General features: G+C 48.4%; 1 protein-coding gene and 1 long non-coding RNA gene across 2 annotated transcripts in view; both read left to right on the top strand.

The window, feature by feature from the left end:
* LOC121287791 overlaps nt 1–15,540 on the top strand; it is a 31,134-nt gene extending 15,594 nt beyond the window's left edge. Inside the window, exon 3 of the long non-coding RNA XR_005945252.1 lies at nt 15,479–15,540. This is a non-coding gene — a long non-coding RNA (uncharacterized LOC121287791). The remainder of the gene's footprint in view (nt 1–15,478) is intronic.
* The window catches only part of LOC121287789 (hemoglobin subunit beta-like), a 394,963-nt gene that overhangs the window by 270,106 nt on the left and 107,757 nt on the right, over nt 1–17,100 (top strand). The gene's annotated exons all lie outside the window — the stretch shown is intronic.

The following is a 17,100-nucleotide window of genomic DNA, read 5'->3' as shown; positions in this document are numbered from 1 at the left end:
GACCATAGATGGGCATTCTAAATGGATGGATGTATATGAAGTTCGATCACCGACACCGTGTTCAAGTTTTGAAAAGCTATGCCAATGTTTTAGTATACATGGCCTACAGGAAGTCATTGTTTTGGATCTCGGTGCAGTTTTTACTAGTACAGAATTTCAGAGATTCATGAGTTTAAATGGAATCAGACATATTAAAACATCACCATATCATCCCTCATCAAATGGGTTAGCTGAAAGAACTGTACAAGCCTTGAAATCAGGAATGAAGAGGTTATCTAAAAGTACTCTAGAATCTTGACTTTCCTGTTTCCTTCTCAATTATTGTGCAAAGTCTCATTCAACTACAGATTCTACACCATCTGAATTGTTGATAATATGCTGCCTATGTACAAGGTTAAATCTGGTGATTCCAAACTTAGCGGGGAAGAAAGAGAAGAATCAAAGTAATCAATAATGGAATCATGATGTTCATAGCAAAGCCCAAAGATTCACTGTAGGAGATAGTTTTCTTGTGGAATTTTGAAAGTGGACCTTGTTGGGTTCCTGGTACAATTGCCTAAAAAACTGGTCCCTTGTCATTCCAAATGGAAGTGGAAGACCGATTTGTTTGAAAACATATGGATCATCTTAGGAGTATAGAGGCATTCCAAAAACCAACTAATTCCGCCTGTGATTAATGTCGAACCATTAATCCCTGAGGCGACAGATCGACCTAGAATAGACATACCCGATTTGTCTGTAGAATTACCTGACCCTGAACTGCCACTTTCTAATGATGTATCTGATGCTGCTGTTCCTGATCATGTTAAACCAGTGCGAGAATCTCAAGTGGTAGAGCTATACTGCTCTAACCGAATAAGAGACTTAATCTTTAATCATCTGACCTGTATATATGTATATGTTATGTATTAATATCTTCTTTGTAAATATGGAATGTAAAAAAACTAAAGGAATAGGAAATGCAGTGATTAATGTTATAGCTTTTCTTACTGCCTATTAGGCATCACGTGATTGTTCTTGATGAATGAGCCCTAAGCGTGGGGAATCCGGTTGTGTCAACTGCATTCCTCAGATTGCAATGGACAATGGAGGAGTCTGTCCACCTTCAGTCTGAGGTGATATTCCAGCATGCCAATGCACCAAGGTCAACACTGGCAGGTTGGTGGCTGCCATGGAGACCTTGGTCCAGGACATTGGTCCTGCACTGCTGCAGGAGCAGCACTCCATTGCTGTAGCCCTTGATGGCATCCGTCATTGGCTACACAAGGTGGGGTGGTGCTCCTAGATCTCACTCCAGTTGCCCCTTCTTCTCAAGGAGTCAGCCAAGGGCACTCGGGCACCTATAGAGTGGAGGAATAACAGCTTGACAAGCCCAAGTCATCCATCTAAGTGACTCCGGGTCTATCTGGCTGATCCAAATCCCCTCTTCCTGAGACCCCTATCACTTCCAGCTTCACAGTCCGAGGGTGCACCTGCCCCACAGCAGGACACTCAAAGCAGGCCAGAGCACTCCAGATCTTGGCCCTCCACAGGATGCTCGACAAGGTCATCACAGACAACAGAGCGCAGCAGTCAGGAGGCTGCTCCACCTCAGCTGTGGGTGTCAGGGAAGCACCAAGATGTAGCGGTAGGGTTAGGAAAGTTAAAAAGATTTAGGAGCACAATGATGACATGGGTATTCACAACATGCGTATAATTCTGTACACAAATGTAAATAGAATCACACCCATTTCACATCTCCTCTTGTGCATGCCTCCTTTTTATGATGAGCTGTGTTGCTGTCAATCAGGTGAGATACCATAGTCCCTCCCCTCACACTTATCGCAGGTGCCACTATCAACGTCTATGTTGTATGCTTCCATATCACCACAGTGTGTGTCCCTTTAGTACATCATTTTCGACATGGTGATGCTGCGACATTAATGTTCAGCGTGCTTGTGGAATGAACCTCGTTCACATGCTTTGCAGGGTTGTGTTTATTCTTGGCTGTGTAAGATTGAGGCAGAGGTGTTCTTCTGTCTCGTTTGCATTCTTGAAATGTGAAGAGGTAGTTTACAAGGAGAGATGTGTTAATGCACGGGGAAGGGTCATATATTGAGCAACTCCATTTGTTCTCTGTCTCTCGGCAGGGTTTCCATGCTATGACCCACACTCAGAGCTCGTGTGTGCTGCTGTCAGCCACCCGCGTTTCCGACTTTTCAAGTGTACATCTGCTAAGCTCATCAATAAGTGGGGGCACCCTGTCAGCTCAAGGTGATGAAGCTCGGCTGCTCTCAGCCACGTTATACTCCTGGCACTTGAACATCCAACCTTGAGGGTCTCTCATCCTGCGGTTGTGTGTCTTGCAGGGATAAGGCCCTCGTCACAAACGAGGGATGCAGCAAGGGATAGAGTGCTGTGCATCCCTTCATCTCAGCATTCATCCAGGTCACAGATGCTAATTCCAAATGGCATTTCCTAGCAGGCAATAGAGGCTTTGAGCAGTCTCTGGAAGTGCACATGGTTGCTTTAGATAATGTTGAGGGGAGCAATGGGATAGGAGCGAAGGTGCACTGAAGCTGAAGTGTGCTCTTTATTAGCAATGATGCGGGCCCTTGAGGGCTTCATGGTGTGTGTGCACTGCGGCCTTGACAAGGGCCAGGGCTGGCCAGGAGGGCACAATGTCAGCATTAAAGAGGAGGCAGGTGAATGTTTGACGTCATCACGCTCAGGTAGTCCACCTCCATGTTAAGCTGTGGATAAATGCGGTCCAGGATCACACACTGAGAGTGCCAGATATCAGTGTGATTTGGAAGAATGCAGCACCTGTGACTGAGTCATCTCGAAATGGATCGACAGCAGTAGAACGTCATCGGCTACCTTGTCCAAGCGTGAATGATCTGATTCACCATCGATGTCACACAGGGTGCGTGTTTCCATTGCTTCAGATGATCTCCTTGAGGAATCTTGTCACATTGAAGGCAGACAGCCACGAGATCACTGAGGATCGACCGACAGCTCCTGGCTCTTCTAAGTTGCCATTGAAACTGGGATGCTGGAGAGATGCTTGAAGAAACAACAACTTCTGATGTATGATGGTGGGACTCCTCCTCCAGTCAGTACCTCAGCTCAGCAAGGACACATGCTGACGAAGGTCATCATCTGTCAAAGAATCAGGACAATATGAGCCTGATGTGTAACTATACACTCTCATATTGAAGTGCATGGGTGAAATGTAAGGAATAGGAATGCTGGTGTTCATGTTAGCCCATGATCGAGGGCAGTTGCCCAAGATGTCAACTCGTCATCCTCCTTGTGGAATCTGTGGCTATGTCGGCCGCACATGCACACGTGCTTTGTCTGACCCGTGCTATTGCCTCTTTCCCTGCAGCCTTGGCTTCCTCTAACACATCACCCTCATTCTCTTCAATATCCTCCTCATCGGAGGACACACGTAGCTACTCCATCTCATCTTCTGTCAAGTCCTCCCCACTTTGCAGTGCTAGGTTGTGCAGTGCTCAGCAAGCCACGATGATCCATGAGCCCCTCTAGAAAGCGTACTAGAGTTCTCCACCAGATCAGTCCATGCATCAGAATTGTAGCTTTAGGATCCCTATGATGAGCTCCACCAATGCTTGGCTAGCACCATGAGCCTCGTTGTACCTTCGCTCTGCAGGAGACTGAGGCTGCCGCACAGGCGTCATCAACCACGTCCTTTGCGGGTACCCTCTGTCACCGAGAAGCCGGCCCTGGATCCTGCCTGATCTCTTGAAGATGTCTGGGATCTGTGATCTACTCAAGTTGTATGAGTCATGGATGCTTCCAAGGTATCCGGTGCAAACCTGCATAATCAGCTTCTTGTGCTCACCGACCAGCTGTATATTGAGCGAGTGGTAGCCTTTCTGGTTTCTGTATTCCAGCGCCTGTTGCCAGGGAGCTTTTATAGCCCCATGAGTGCAGTCGATGACATCCTGCACCTGTGGGAATCCGGAAATCTCAGCAAAGCCCTGGCTTGTTTGATCTCTGTTGAAGTTGAAGTAATTGTGGGCCTGAGGGAAAAAGGCCTCTGTGATCTCATGAATGCATTTGTGAGTGGACGCTTGAGAGATCCCTTAGGGGCCCCCAGTGGAGCACTGGAAGGAGCCACTGGCGTAGGAGTTGAGTGTGGCCGTTACTTTCAAAGCCACTCGCAATGGATGTCTCCCCAATTCCCTTGGCAACAATTCTTGGAGAAGTTGGGAAATGTGAGTCACCAGATCTCTGGACATGTGGAGCTGTCGGCAACACTGGTTCTTGCTCATCTGCGGATAAGACACACGGGTTCTGTACCGCCTCGGTCTTGCGAGCTGCCTATGCACAATGTGTCTGTGAGCCTCATCCCCTCCTGGCTCTTGGTCCGTGAGGGTTTTGCTCCTCCCTTTGGCAATCCAGGTGCCTCTGCTGCAACCTTCTCCTTCTTCTCTCCTGCCTGTAAGTGATAATGCAGCAGTGATAAATCCAGGCCCCATCTTCTCGATGGGTTACCTCTCTGCAGCATCAATGAGAAACAGACACGTGTCAGCATTAATCTCCAAGGGTCCTTTTCTGTCAATGACTCATCAGTGAATGTGGGTTCAAGGGCTTTGTTCCCATGTCAGAGATTACTCAACTCTGAAATGATGGCCGGTGCAGAGTACTTTTCAAAGTTCCCCCTCGCCCCGCCCCGCATGACCAACTGCTATGACATTGCTTTGGCCAGGCACTTGGATGTGCTGCTTTCAACCCAGGTGCTGGGAGCCTCATTCACTGCCCTCTAATACCGCACTCTTGTGAATAAACATGAGGGTAAACGTTCGTTCAGAGAACGAGATTATTTGAGGGGGCCTGAGGTTTCTGTTCAGTGAATCGTCCGGCACCAACTTTCTAACAGGCTCCTGGAGCTTTTTCATTCGCCCAGTTGCTCTGGAGTTCGTTATTGCTCTGGGGAAATTTCACGTTGTGAATAAGGGGTTAAAACAAGTAGATCGATTAGTACCACTTTGTGGGATTAGTCATGCATGAATGGACATCATTGCTTCACTTTCCTGATTCCCTGCACCGTCATTGGAAGCTTCCTAACGTGTCTGAGCTGTGCCTCTCCCCTCACTTGGGAATGCACAGTTCATTAAAGGGGTGACCCTTTAATTGCACCCCCCCCCACCCCCCACCCAACCAGTGCATGCACCTGCCCTCCAATCTGCCCTCAGAGCCCTCACCAGCAGAGATTCTCCTCATTTTAACTTTGTACTGCGTCATCGCTGCAGGTTAGAAGATGGTGGTGCTGAGCTCTCACTGCCAGACCGGCCTGGACCCTCCCTGTGTGAGTGTGGAAACCCCTCTCATCCTGCTGGAGGAGCTTCATGTTCAGGTTTCCCTCCCCACCACACCTCTCAATCTGCCACCTGTATTTCTCGATCCCGTCGTGTTTCTGCTGCATGTCCCTGAACATTTTGAGTTGCATGCACCTATGGCCTGTGTAGACCTCACCCATCCCCATCTTGAGGCCAATGACACTGTTCAACGTGATGCAAGGTGGGCAAATGATCCTCAAAGTCACAAGAGAATTGCAGCTCGCCAAGTGCTGGTTGCTTATGTAGCTTTGTAAAACACGCCGTTCTAATTGCACGCTGATGTGCCCAGATGATCCAGTGTGAGGGGTTGATTCTGGTCAGGTGACATTATATTGACATGAAAAAATATTGAAATGATGTTCCTGGCGTGCTGCAGTGGGAAACACAGCCTGCCAGTGGCAGCTGGAGCACACAATCACAGCCTGCTTTTATGACACCATCAAACCAATTTTTGGCCTTCTCGTGATATATTACGCTTCCGCCCACCATGACACCTGCCACAAACAGGAGCGGAAAGTCCCGGCCAATAATTCAGTACAAAATTAATAGTCACACAGACCAATGAAGGTTAAAGCCAGCATGAATCTCTCAATGGAAAATCATGTTTTACTAACTTGCTGGAGTTTTTTGAAGAGGTAACAGTGGGGGCTGATGAGGGCAATGCTGTTGATATGGTGTACATGGAATTCCAAAAGGCATTTGATGCAGTGCCACACAACAGACTTGCGAGCGAAGTTATAGCTCATGGAATAAAGGAGACAGTAGCAACATGAATACAAAATTGTCATGACAGGAAACAGCAAGTCATGGTTAATGGATGTTTCTCGTGCTGAAAGTTGGTTTGTACTGCAATTCCCCAGGGGTCGTGCTGGGACCCCTCCTTTTACTGACATATATTAATGACCTTGGTGTACAGGACACAATTTCAAAGTTTGTGCATGATATGAACTTGGAAGCATTATGAACTGTGAGGAGGATAGTATAGAATTTCAAAAGGACATGGACAGGTGGGTGGAATGGATGGACAGGTGGCAGATGAAGTTCAATGCAGAGAAATGTGAAGTGATTCATTTTAGTAGGAAGAATATGGAGAGACAATATAAAACAAAGGGTACAATTCTAAAGAGGGTGCAGCAGCAGACAGACCTGGATATATGTGTGAATAAGTCATTGAAGGTGGCAGGACAGGCTGAGACAGCGGGTAATAAATCATACAGTATCCTGGGCTTTATTAATGGAGGCATAGAGTACAAGAGCAAGGAGGTTATGTTGAATTAAAAGCAAAAGATTGTTTTTATTCATTCATGGCATATGGGCATTGCTGGCCTAGACAGCATTTATTGACTATCCCTAATTGCCTTTATTCAGAGCGCATTTAAGGGTCAACCACATTGCTGTGGGTCTGGAGTCACATGTAGGCCAGACCAGGTCAGATTTCTTTCCCTTTGTGAACCAGATGGGTTTTTACAACAATTGGCAATGGCTTCATGGTCATCATCAGACTTTAAATTCCAGGGCCAGAATCTTCTGTTTGGCGTGCAGGGGCGGGCCTCGCACCCCGACGCCTAAAGTGACGCACAGTGATGTCGGGCATGCGTCCCACCATCATCACATGTCATTCTGATCTTCTGTTCGGCAGAATCGCACCGGAACCAGCTGCGCTCCCGCCGAACTGACAAAGGCCTGTTAAGGCCATTAATAAACTAATTAACCCTATTGAGAAACCTTAAGGTCGGCGGGCAGACAAAGAGCCCAGACGGCCTTTGCATTTTTTATTTTTATAAAGGTTTCATTAATTAAATAAAAAAATTTATGAAAATTCACAAACATGTCCCAGCTCATGTGACACTGTCTCATGAGGGTACATGTCTGAATATTCTTTTTTATTTTTTCCAAGTTTAAAACTTCAGTTAATCTCCCTGAGGAAGCTCTGTGCCTCAGGGGGGTTTCTGCACTCTTTCATGAGCATGTTTCCAGGCGCACGTCACGCTGGGTGGGCCTTAATTGGCCCACCCATGTAAAATGGCGACACAGCCAATCGTGGGCACCTGCCTGCATCCACTCCCAACTGATGGGGAGAAAACTCCCCCCGCAGATTTTTAATTGAATTCAAATTTCACCATCTGCCATGGTGGGATTCAAACCCAGGTCCCCGGAGAATTACCCTGGGTCTCTAGAAAACTAACCCAGTGAAAACACCACTATGGATGAGGGGGGGATCTGATTGAAACTTACACAATACTGAAAGGCCTGGATAGAGTGGACGAGGGGAAGATGTTTCCATTAGTAGGAGAGACTAGGACCCGAGGGCACAGCCTCAGAGTAAAGGGAAGACCTTTTAGAACAGAGATGAGGAGAAACAGAGATGAGGAGGCTAACTCGGTTGAATTATTTGATGAGTTAGCAGAGACGATTGCTCAAGGTAATGCAGTAGATATTGTATAAATGTGTTTTTGGAAGCCATTGGGCAAAGTAACCAGAGGCAATTAACTAGAGGTCATAGATTCAAAATTATTGTCAAAAGATACTGGTTGGATTTGTTTGCGGACTAGTAGGGAATGTGCCTCATTCAAAGGCACTCAATGCTAGTTCAAAGGACCTAGCATCAGGAAAGGGGGCCCACTGAGAGCCACACCCTTATTCTCTACTTTGATCCCCTCCTTCCCCATTCACTGGCAAACCCTCCTGCAACCCTTTCCCACTCTCACATACCTTTCTCCAGGGATCCAACTATGATCCCTGGTGAAAGCCCAAGGGGAGAATTTTCCTCATGTCAGGTGGGCCGGTCAGGAGCGGGCACAGGCGGGCACACTCTGCCCACCAACTTTGAGTACAGTAACATCATTGAATCCCTCACAGCATGGATCCCTCGCTGGGTGCAACAGCAGAGATTACCCATGCCCAGTTCACCCTGAGAGGGTTGAACTAGGATGTGTTCTGCATCCGCAGCATGTGTGACACTGATACCCAGAGTATAGAATGGGGGTGAAGGTCAAGGATCTGCACCTAGGCAGAGTGCTGGAACTGGGAAGCATCTCAAAGTCAGGGTGCTAACACGCTGGGAGGGGAGCTTCCTGTTGGCGGGGCACCAATCCATTTTCTGGTGCTTGTGCATCCTTGCTTAGCAAAGTGGCACCTTGTGGTGCCACATGTGACGGAGGCAGCATTTGGCCAATGTGGGGGGGTGGTCAGCCCTGGCTTGTTTGGGTGAGTGTGCGGCAGCTGCGGGGTGACGAAGAGCTGGAGTCCTACAATGTCCCACTCCAGCTGGGTTGGCAGGGATGCGATGGGAATTCCGGTGCAGGCTGGACTAATCAATGCTCCTCTCTCCTTTTCAGGAAAAGACTGTGCACAATGCATCAGAATGAATGCAGACTGGCGGAGGGCAGGCCCAGTTGGCCATTCTTATGGCTTTCGAGCAGCAGGCCATGGATCTGGAGAGGCGCTATGTCCCCAGGTCCACCAGTGGTGGTGAGGCTGGGATGCCACGGGGAGTTATGTTTGGCGAGCAGTCAGGTGTGTCACAGAAGCCATGGCACTGCTGAATGCTCCGTGATTGGAGATAGCAACATGGGTTGACCATTGATTATGGAAGGATGAGAGCATAATTATCCAGGGGAGCAGCATGCAAGCTGACATTGTCTGCACTGTAACTAATCAAATGTCCTTTTTCTTCCTTTCAGCATCACTGCAGCAGGGCCGGGAGGAGGAGACAGAAGGCCCACCAATCACCCCTGAAGCCCCCGAGCAAATCCACTCACCAGCGTCACACCATCTCTGCCAGGCAGGCACCAGCGCAAATACGAGCACCCCAGTGGGGATTAGATCTTCAGCTGGTGTCCTGGGGCATGGTGATGAGGGCACTTCATACTTGCTTACGGTGTGGGCAGAGACAAAGTGTGCCCAGTGCGCCGGCAAACGGAGGACTGCTGGGGACCAGGCACATGCTCGGTTGGTGGCTGATGATATGCCTCTGGAGTTGTCTGTGAGGCATCAGATGCTGGAAGTGCAGCAGGGTATTTGGGAGGATCTAGTGGAGGTACATGAGGCTGTGTGGCATGGTGCCCAGGTTGGAGGAGTCCACGCGGAGCATCACCGATGCAATGAGCCTCGTGGCTGAGCGCCATGCTACCTCCATGGAGAGAATGGTGACTTTCATGGAGAGGCTCCTCCAGGAGAATGAGCAGGCCCCCTGGGGTTGCGCTCAGACCTGCAAGCCCTCACAGCGGCATTGGCCATAGCTGGTCAGTGCCAGTGTGGGAGATGTTCTGGGCACCAATTATCCCAGCTGAGTGCGCATCCATCTATGGGAGGTCTGAAGCGACCTCACATCGGCTGAGCAGCTGCCTGTCGGCTCTGCCAGCTGCTCTCAGGGCACTCTGGATAAGGGCAGTAGCTCCTCCACCCCTCTGCCAGTGATCATTGCATCCGATGAGGCTGCGACAACTGGGGAGATGCCAGCTGTGCAACCTGCTGCTCCCTCCCAGGCAGAGCCATCACATGCTCCAAGGGCCAGAGGACGTGCGCCAAGGTCATCGAGGCCAACAGGACGGCACAGTGAGCAGGCTGTCTCAGGTGCCAGTGCCAGCAAGGGGACAGCACTTAGATGTAGCACCCGTCAGCGTAAATTTAAGGCATCTTAGGCACAGCACAGGTTTCTCACTGGTGCTTTTATGTTGGCCCATAGTACTTAGTCGAAGACTTGGTGTGATGTTCAACACCGTTTTTGTTTTGCTTGATGAATTTGCTTCTGTTTACTCAAGAAATTTTGACATGTTGCCATGGCCCAGAATTATTCCTTATTTCTGCATGTTAATGGGAAGCCATGATGTTATGAGTGAGCTGTTTGACATTGAACTTTATTGACAGGGGCCTTAGTTAATGTTATTATCCAGGCTGATTTAGCACTCAGGTATCGAATATGGAGCCTGCAGCCCTGGTGTGTGTTGAAGGTCCATCTGTGGTGAGCTAGCTGAAGGTTCTTTGGATTAAAAGCTCCCGGGTGTCCCTGCCTCCCTGGAGTATGCCTGGGTCAGCGTCTACCCCCTCAGTGTTCTCCTGTGCGTGCTCATCCTCAGACTCACTGCCGGGCTCATCGTGTGCATCCAGAGCAACTGCGTCCACATCTTCATCGTCCACAGCGTCCCTCCTTTCCAGTGCCAGACTGTGGAGAGCGCAGCAACCCCTATCAGCGACACACAATCTGGGAGCTAGAGTGCGCCCCGTGAATGATCCAGGCATCGGGAGCACATCTTGAGAAGACCAATGGTTCTCTTCACCACACCCTTGTGCAGGCGTGACTCCTATTGTACCAACTATCTAAAGGCCACAATTGTCCTCAACTTCTATGCCTCCGGCTCTTTCCAGGGGTCTGCGGAGTCTCCCAATCAGCTGTCCACACTTGTGTCAAGCAGGTGACAGACACTCTATTCAGGCGTGCATTGACTTTCATCCACTACCACTGGGACAGGGCCAGCCAGGCTGAGCGAGCCAGAGTCTTTGCAGCGAACGCTGGCTTCCCCTGCGTCCAGGGTACAATAGACTGCACACATGTGGCGCCGGGGGCTCAGCCGGGTGCCTTCGTCAACAGGAAAGGACTCCACTCCATGAACGTGCAGGTAGCCTCTGTTCTTGGATGGCAGAGAGGCGTCATGAGCCACCTTCTGAGGTGATAGCCCTTGTCACCCAGCAGCCATCCATTTAGTCAGGCTGGAGCACTGAAGAGCCTCGACACCTGGGAGTGTCTCAGGATGTAAGCGTCGTGGGAGCTGCCTGGGTACCTTGCACAGACTTGTAAAATCAGCATCCTGTGATCACACACTATCTGCACGTTCATGGAGTGGAGGCCCTTCCTGTTGACAAAGGCACCGGGCTCACCAGCTGGTGCCTTGATGGCTACATGTGTACAGTCTATAGCACCCTGGACATGGTGAAAGCCAGCAATGGCCGTGAAGCCTCTGGCTCGCTGTGTCTGGCTGGCCTCGTTCCAGTTGCAGTGGATGAAAGTCAATGCACGTCCGAATAGAGCTTCTGTCACCTGCTTGACACAAGTGTGGACAGCTGATTGGGAGACTCCACAGAGATCACCTACCGAGCCCTGGAAGGTGCCAGAGGCATAGAAATTGAGGGCAGCTGTGACCTTTAGAACCACTGGTATGGGGTGTCCACCCACACAGTTAGCGGAGATCTCAGCCCAATCATCTGACAAATGGAGGCGACTGTCTCCCTTGAGAGAAGGAGCCTCCTTCAGCACTGGACCTCAGGCATATTGAGGTAGCTGCTTCGCCACTTGTATACCCTGGCAGCAGGGTATTGTCACCTTCTGCGGCCCCTTCCGCCTTGCACTTCCTCTCGGCCCTGCACCCCTTCTGCCTGTTCCTCTCTTCTCAAAGGTGGCTCCCATGGAGGCTGAATGTGGGACTCCTGGCCTCCTCTGCCTTTTGACCCTCCCTTCCTCCTCAGAGGAGGTGCCTCCAGTGGAGAGCACAACTCCCATTCTCAGGCTAAGGAAAGGCTTCCTGAAAGCTGCAGGCCACAGAAATGATCTTTACTGTAGAGTTCTGACCAACACTTTTACCCCTGTCCTAGCAGCTAGAATGAGTTTTGAATTTTTCCTGCTCACTCAGGCAAGTAAAAATTACTTTCACACTTAAGTACCTCAAACATCACATTCGCGACCCCACTCACCCCTCTTATCCCACCCATGGATGAGGTTTATACAAACGTCTCCTACCTGCTTGCCCGTTGCGCCCGTGCAACATCCTGAAGATTGCACAGGCTGTGAAAAATCAAGATCAATTGTTGCCTCAAGGGCCTTAACTGGCCCGTTAATTAATGGCGGACACGCCTCCAAACTCATAGCGCGCCCTCCTTCCCAAATATTGTGATGGCGCGTGCTGACGCCAAGACGCTCACCTGACGTCGCCATGCGTCATTTTACCTGGGGGCGTGCGGGGCCCGCTGCCGCAGGCCAATGGGAACATTCTGGCCCAAGTGTATTACTGGCAGCACCTTTGTGGGCATCTCAAGTGGCTTCCGGTAAATTCAATTACCTGTCCATTATCTTAATTCTTTGGGTAGAATTGATCCAGGTTTGCACTAAGTGTGGTAACAGGCAGGAGAAAGGATGTTTTACCCGTCGGCTGCAATCGTGGCCTTTCATGCCGTACCGTCCCAATCCCACCTCATTAATTATGCATTTCCAGGAAACATGCTACTTCGATGGCGAGTGCGCTCTCATTCGCCCACCATACCAACACCTCGCTGCTTCATCACACCAGGCACCACATTTAAAGTGCAGCCGTGCACACACTGCTCAATGCTTCCAACCCAGGACTGCAGATGTGCACTGAAGATGTGGCCCCAAAAGGCAAGAAAACTGAAGCCCCCCAATTTAATGATGTGTCCCTCGAGTGCCTTTTGGATACAGTGGAGGCCCGCCGTGATGTCCTCTACTCCATTTTGGATGAAGACCAACAAACAAGGTCACCAATTCAGCATGGGAGGTGGTGACAGTGGTGGTCAATGCTAATACCCTGCAAAAGAGGACAGCCAATCAGTGCCACAACAGGATGAATGATTCATCCTTTCCGCCAGGGTAACTCACTCTTCTCATCACTCTCAACTCACACACTCACAAACCCATCGCATATCCACAGGGACTTCACTCCTCAAGGGACAACAGCACTTGTGCAATGAGACGGGAGTAATTAATGATCTCATAATGATGGCGCCCTTGGGTAGCAGTGACAATACATGATTGAATTTTACATTCAGTTTCAGGGAGAGAGTGGGTCTGAGACTAAGCTTTTAAACTTAAATGAGGGCAATTATGAGGGCATGAAAGCTGAGCTGGTAAAAGTGAATTGGCAAATTAGGTTAAGGGATAGGTCAATAGAGACGCAGTGGCTAATATTTAAGGGGATATTTCAGAATGCACAGAATAGATACATTCCAACGAGTAAGGAAAAGTTCAAGGGAAGGACACACCATCCATGGTTAACCAGAAAGATGAAATATAGTATCAAACTTAAAGGAAAAGCATATAATTATGCAAAGATAGATGGAAGGCCAGAATATAAGGAACAGCAAAGAATGACTAAAAGACTAATAAGGAGGGAAAAATTAGAGAATGAGAGAAAGCTAGCCAGATAGTAAGAGTTTTTATAAATATTTAAAAGAGAAAAGAGCTAACAAAGTGAGTGTTGGTCCAATAGAAAGTGAGTCTGGAGAATTGATAATGGGAAACAAGGAGGTGGCAGATGAATTGAACAGGTATTTTGCATCAGTTTTCACTATAGAGGATACAAGTAACATCCCAGAAGCAGCTATAAACCAGGAAATAGAAGTGGGGAAGGATGTCAGGAAAATTACAGTAACCAGAGAAGTGGTAATGAGTAAACTGTTGGAGCTGCAGGCTGTCAAGAGCCCAGGTCCTGATGGACTTCGTCCAAGTGAAAAGAAGTATCTAGAGAGATAGTTGATGCATTGGTCTTAATTTTCCAAAACTCCCTAGATTCAGGGAAGTTCCCATTAGTTTGGAAGATAGCAAATGTAACTCCATTATTCAAAAAGGGAGAGAGACAGTAATTGGGAATCTACAGTTTAACTTTAAATCTGCAATAGGGACAATGTTAGAAGCTATTATTAAAGAAGCTATTGCAGGGGACTTGGAAAACCTCAAGGTCATCACACAGAGTCAACATGGTTCATGGAAGTGAAATCACGATTAACCAATTTATTAGAGCTCTTTGAGGAAGTAACATGTGCTTTGGATAAAGGGGAATCGGTGGATGTACTGTACGTAGATGTCCAGAAGGCATTTGTTAAAGGTTATTGTGGAAAATAAAAGCTCATGGTATAGGAGGTAACATATTGGCATGGATAAAAGATTGGCTGGCTGACTGGAAGCAGAGAGTAGGCATGAATGGGTCTTATTCAGATTGGCAAGACTAACGATTGGTGTGCCACAGGGATCGGTGCTGGGACCACAACTGTTTAAAATTCATATAAATGACTTGGATGAACGGGTGGATTGGATGGCTGCCAAATTTACTGATGACACAAAGATAGGTAGGAAAGTGAGTTGTGAAGAGGACGTAAGGAGGCTACAAAAAGATATAGATAGATTAAGTATGACGGCAAAGATCTGGCAAATGGAGTATAATGTGGGAAAATGTGAAATTGTCCATTTTGGCAGAAAGAATAAAAGAGAAGCATATTATCTAAATGGTGAGAGATTGCAGAGCTCTGAGATTCAGAGGGATCTGGGTGTCCTAGTGCATGAATCACAAAAGGCTAACATGCAAGTACAGCAAGTATTTAGGAAAGCTAATAGAGTGTTATCATTTATTGCAGGGGAAATTGAATATAAAAGTAGGGAGGTTATGCTTCAGTTGTACAGGGCACTTGTGCAGCCATATTTGTAGTACTGTCTACAGTGTGGATCACCTTATTTAAGGAAGGATGTAAATGCATTGGAAGCAGTTCAGAGAAGGTTTACCAGACTAATACCTGGAATGGATGGGTTGTCTTAAGAGCAAAGGTTGGACAGACTAGGCTTGTATCTGCTGGAGTTTGGAAGAGTAAGAGGCGACTTGATGGAAACGTTTAAGACCCTGAGGTGACTTGACAGGGTGGATGTGAAGAAAATGTTTTCTCTTGTGGAAAAATCTAGAACTAGGGGTCACTGGTTTAAAATAAGGGGTCGCCCATTTAAAATGGAGGTGAGATGAAATTTTTTCACTCAGAGGGTCATGAGTCTTTGGAACTCCCTTCCTGAAAAGATGGTGGAAGCAGAGTCTTTGAATATTTTTAATGCAGAGGTGGATCGATTCTTGGTAGGCAACGGGGTGATAGGTTATCGGGGGCAGGTGGGATGCAGATTTCAGATTACTATCAGATCAACCATGATCTTATTTAATGCTGGAGCAGGCTCGAGGGGCTGAATGGCCTACTCCTGCTCCTTGTTCATAAGTTTGTAACTCTCACACACACACTCTCACATCTTCCTCAGGCTCATATGCTCTCGAGCTCGCATCCCCATCCTGTCCATGGCTCCGCTTACCACACAAACATTCCACGCAATGCCATGCGTCCAGCTCACACTCTCTCCATCTGTTTTCATGCAGGAGAAGCTGGCTCACATCAGCAGGGAGAGGTCCCAGGCCAGGGGTGGAGTGGCTCACATTAGGCCCCTCACTCACTTTGGGAAGCTTGCCAGCGTACTGACTGGTGAGGATGTGGACCGTGCCTGCAGTGACAGTGAGATCGGCGGCGAACACCCATGTGAGGATCCTGCACCACATCATCCCTCTCTCAACACAACTGAGAGTGCTCTCTCTCTCCTGCTTCTGACTCTGCTGCCATGCACTAATTATCTCTAAGAAAAATAAAAATACCTGGAAAAACTCAGCAGGTTTGGCAGCATCTGTGGTGAGGAACACAGTTAACATTTCGAGTCCGTATGACTCTTCAACAGAACTAAGTAAAAATAGAAACGAGGTGAAATATAAGCTGGTTTAAGGGTGGGGGTGGGACAGGTAGAGCTGGATAGAGGGCCAGTGATAGGTGGAGATAGCAAAAGATGTCATAGACAAAAGGACAAAGAGGTGTTGAAGGTGGTGATATTATCTAAGGAATGTGCTATTTAAGGGTAGAAAGCAGGATAAGCAAGGTACAGATAGCCCTAGTGGGGGTGGGGTGGCGTGGAGGGAAGGGATCGAAATAGGCTAAAAGATAGAGATGAAACAATGGATGGAAATACATTTAAAAATAATGGAAATAGGTGGGAAGAGAAAAACCTATATAAATTATTGGGAAGAAAAGGGGGATCAGAAACCCACCCCTAGTGACCAACTCCTTCAGCCAGCCAGTCCCTCAGCTCCATCCACATCCTCACCTCCAGCCAAGAGGACACCTCCTCCATTGAAGAGCTGGAAATAAGCAGCCCAGAAGACCCATCACAACGCTTACCCACACCCTCAACCAGCGCAGAGACACGTACCTCGGTGAGATCCAGATCTAGAGCAGGCACAGGTTCACAATCTGGTGGTCACCGCACGGACACATGTCCGCAGCAGGAGGCAGCTTTGTGTGAGCTCCCCAGCACTTGGAGGACTGCTGGGGAAGAGGCATCTGTGAATTCTGAGTCAGATGGCAAGCTTCTAGGTTTGGCCTTCCAACTCATCCTGGAGCATCAGCAAAAGACTTGGGAACATCATGTAGAGTGGTTGGAAGCCTTCAGCAGAGTGCCACACGAATTGGCTAATAAAGGCAAGTATCCCATATGCCTTCTTAACCACTTTATCTACCTACTACCCTACTACCCTCAGGGATCTGTGGATATGCACACCAAGGTCCCTTCGATCTTCAATACTTTCCAGGCTCCCACCTTGCCTTGTTAGCCCTCCCCAAGTGCATTACCTCACAAGGTTCTGGGTTGAATTCCATTTGCCAGTGCTCTGCCCACCTGACCAGTCCATTGATATCCTCCTACAGTTTACAGGTTATCCTCACTATTTACCACACTACCAATTTTCATGTCATCCACGAACCTCTTCACCATACCCCCTGTAATTAAGTCCAAATCATTTATGAACACCACAAACAGCAAGGGCCCCAGCACTGAGCCCTGCGGGACCCCACTGGAAACAGACTTCCAGTCACAGAAACATCCCTCTGCCATCACCCTCTGCTTCTTGCCTCTCAGCCAATTTTGGATCCAACGTGCCACTTTGCCTTGGATCCCATG

This window comes from Carcharodon carcharias, chromosome 15 (genome assembly GCF_017639515.1).
Source record: "Carcharodon carcharias isolate sCarCar2 chromosome 15, sCarCar2.pri, whole genome shotgun sequence".
Classification (NCBI taxonomy): domain Eukaryota; kingdom Metazoa; phylum Chordata; class Chondrichthyes; order Lamniformes; family Lamnidae; genus Carcharodon; species Carcharodon carcharias.
Note: the sequence above shows the minus strand (reverse complement) of the source record. Positions and strands in the feature narration are given on the sequence as shown.